The sequence below is a fragment of the Trachypithecus francoisi genome, unplaced genomic scaffold (genome assembly GCF_009764315.1).
Source record: "Trachypithecus francoisi isolate TF-2019V2 unplaced genomic scaffold, Tfra_2.0 Lachesis_group6, whole genome shotgun sequence".
Taxonomy (NCBI): domain Eukaryota; kingdom Metazoa; phylum Chordata; class Mammalia; order Primates; family Cercopithecidae; genus Trachypithecus; species Trachypithecus francoisi.
The window spans coordinates 87538796-87541870 of record NW_022681471.1 but is presented as its reverse complement, the minus strand read 5'-3'; the positions used below and the strand labels follow the sequence as shown (position 1 = coordinate 87541870).

Genomic DNA, 3075 nt, shown 5'->3' with positions numbered 1-3075 from the left:
TCCAGTGGGAAGTCGAACTGTTTTTTGTTTGTTTGTTTGTTTGTTTACTTTAAGTTCTGGGATACCTGTGCAGAACGTATGCAGGTTTGTTACATAGGTATACATATGCCATGGTGGTTTGTTCCACCTATCAACCCGTCATCTAGGTTTTAAGCCCCGCATGCATTAGGTGTTTGTCCTAATGCTCGAACTGGACTGTTTCTTATCCTGGACACCAGAAACCACCAACCCCTGGTAACCAGCCAGCATTGTTGACAATAATGCCCCATCCCTCTCCTAGCTCTGTGCACCCCCAGCACTAAGTCCCAGATCTAATTATGTTCCTGTGTCTCTTCTGACCTCCAGGACTGCTATATGCGCCAAGGTCTGCAATGGCGTCCAGCTACTGTGAGGGGCTGATCTCCTCCTAGGCTTCCTCTCCAACCTCACCCCTTGGCACTCTTACTCCATCAGGTTATGTTCCAGCCACGCTGGCTTCCTGTCACATGCTTTGAAAACTGTACAGTGTTTCTGGTATCTGGAATGCTCTCTGCTATGACTCACTTCCCTGACACTTCTCGTCCTATGGTCATGTCACTAATAACAAGCACTTTATTTATGCCAGTCATAATTTATGTATTCATTTTATTTATTTATTTTTTATTTATGTATTTATGTATTTATTTATTTATTTTGAGACAGAGTCTCGCTCTGTCGCCTAGGCTCTGGAGTGCAGTGGCGTAATCTCTGCTCACTGCAAGCTCCACCTTCTGGGTTCATGCCATTCTCCTGCCTCAGCCTCCCGAGTAGCTGGGACTACAGGCGCCCGCCACCATCCCCGGCAAATTTTTTGTATTTTTAGTAGAGACAGGGTTTCACTGTGTTAGCCAGGATGGTCTCGATCTCCTGACCTCGTGATCCGCCCGCCTCGGCCTCCCAAAGTGCTGGGATTACAGGCGTGAGCCACTGCACCCGTCCTAATTTATTATTTTTTTGAGATGGAGTCTCACTGTCATTCAGGCTGGAGTGCAATGGCACAATCTCGGTTCACTGCAACCTCTGCCTCCCAAGTTCAAGCAGTTATCCTGCCTTGGCCTCCCGAGTAGCTGGGATTACAGACATGTGCCACCATGCCTGGCTAATTTTTGTATTTTTAGTAGAGACAGAGTTTCTCCTTGTTAGCCAGGCTGGTCTCAAACTCCTGACCTCAAGTGATCCACCTGCCTCGGCCTCCCGAAGTGCTGGGATTACAGGTATGAACCACTGCGCCCAGCCTGAAGCACTTTACATTAATAGAAAATCTTGTGTAATCCTTACAACAGCAGCCTTGTGAAGTAGATACTATTGCCATCTCATCTCACAGGTGAGGAAATGAAAACAGAGGAAGTGACCTGCCCGAGGTCACGCAACCAGTAAGCAATGGAACTGGATTTATACATAGGCCACTTGGCTCCGAATCCTTGTTCTTTTTCTTTTTTTTTTTTTGAGACGGAGTCTCGCTCTGTCGCCCGGGCTGGAGTGCAGTGGCCGGATCGCAGCTCACTGCAAGCTCCGCCTCCTGGGTTTACGCCATTCTCCTGCCTCAGCCTCCCGAGTAGCTGGGACTACAGGCACCAGCCACCTCGCCCGGCTAGCTTTTTGTATTTTTTAGTAGAGACGGGGTTTCACCGTGTTAGCCAGGATGGTCTCGAACTCCTGACCTCGTGATCCGCCCGTCTCGGCCTCCCAAAGTGCTGGGATTACAGGCTTGAGCCACCGCGCCCGGCCCGAATCCCTGTTCTTAACCACAACAATAACACCAACTGTCAAGTTACTTTTTGTGAGCTCGTCTAGTGTGGATTCCTAACAAGTACTTTGTCATCCCACCCCCGCTTTGATCTGTCAGCAAACCCTGTGAGTTCCACCTTCAGAATATGCCAGAATCTGAGCTCTCCTCTCTGCGTCCACTGCCGCCACCACTATCGCTGGTCTGGACAACTGCAGCAGCCTCCTCACCACTGCCATCCTCGCCCCCTCTCCTCAATCTGTCCTCACGGCAGCCAGAATGATCCTGTTGCAACCCAAGTCAGCCCAGGGCTCTCCTCTGCTCGGAGCCCTGCCGTGGCTCTCATCTCTCTCAGAGAAAAAGCCAAAGTCCTCTCCGTGCCCCACGAGGCCCTCCGGACCCTCCCTGACCTGACCGCCTGCCACTGGCCCCTGGCTCGCTCTGCTCCTGCCCCGCTGGCTTTCTTGGTGCTCCCACACACCAGGCAGCTCCCTCCTCAGGGCCTTTGCACCTGTTTGCTTTTCTCTCTGCCTTTAATTCTCCTCTTCCAGATGTCGAAGCAAGGTAAGGCTGACAGGTTTGGCCGGAAATGAAACGAGCCCTTGTTACATTCGGATGTTATATACATGGACCACGAAAGCAAGAACAGCCACAGATTCTGGCTCGTGTCTCTTGGGCCAGGCAACACCAAAATGAAAGGGGCGAGATAACCACACCCCAGGTGGCAGGACACCTTGTTGCTGAGGAGCTCATTTCATGCTGCAGCTAAGCAGTTCTATAACCCAGAGGTGAGGAGTAGAAAGCCTCAAACCCCACCAGAACCTCAGGAGGTGGGGAGAAAACTGTCTCACAACAGGCTACTTGGTAGATAGGGAGGTGAATGGTAAATGGCCTCGTGAGAGCTCCCCACAAACCTTCCGTGCTCTGTGTTCCAAGGATTACAGGGCGTTCTGCCAAGACTTACATCATCTTACCTGCGTGGCCTGTGTGGAGACGTGCAAGGGAGCCAGAGCGCTGTGGAGGAACCATTCCCACGAACTAGATCACTGGATATCCTCCTTGACTGCTCTCCCTCGAACATTGGGTCTCTGTTGAAAGGCACCTTCTCAGAGTCACCTTCCCTTACTGCCATGTGTAAACCAGCACATCTCACTCTCCACCCCAACCCTGCTTTTTTCCCTTAATGCTTCCCACTCCCTAACATTACACAGCAATGTTTTAGCTTATTGTAGGTGGACCCCACCAATGCATGATTCCTGAGGGAAAGACATGTCCTATCTGCTGTGGTGTCCCTGTTATTATGTGACACACAGAATAAATGCTAACATTGA

General features: G+C 50.8%; 1 long non-coding RNA gene across 1 annotated transcript; it reads left to right on the top strand.

Annotated features, from left to right (window-relative positions):
• Positions 1 to 1694: 1694 nt before the first annotated feature.
• Positions 1695 to 3075, top strand: LOC117078514. The gene is made up of 2 exons (XR_004435009.1): positions 1695 to 2532; positions 2681 to 3075. It is a non-coding gene; the product is annotated as an uncharacterized LOC117078514 (long non-coding RNA).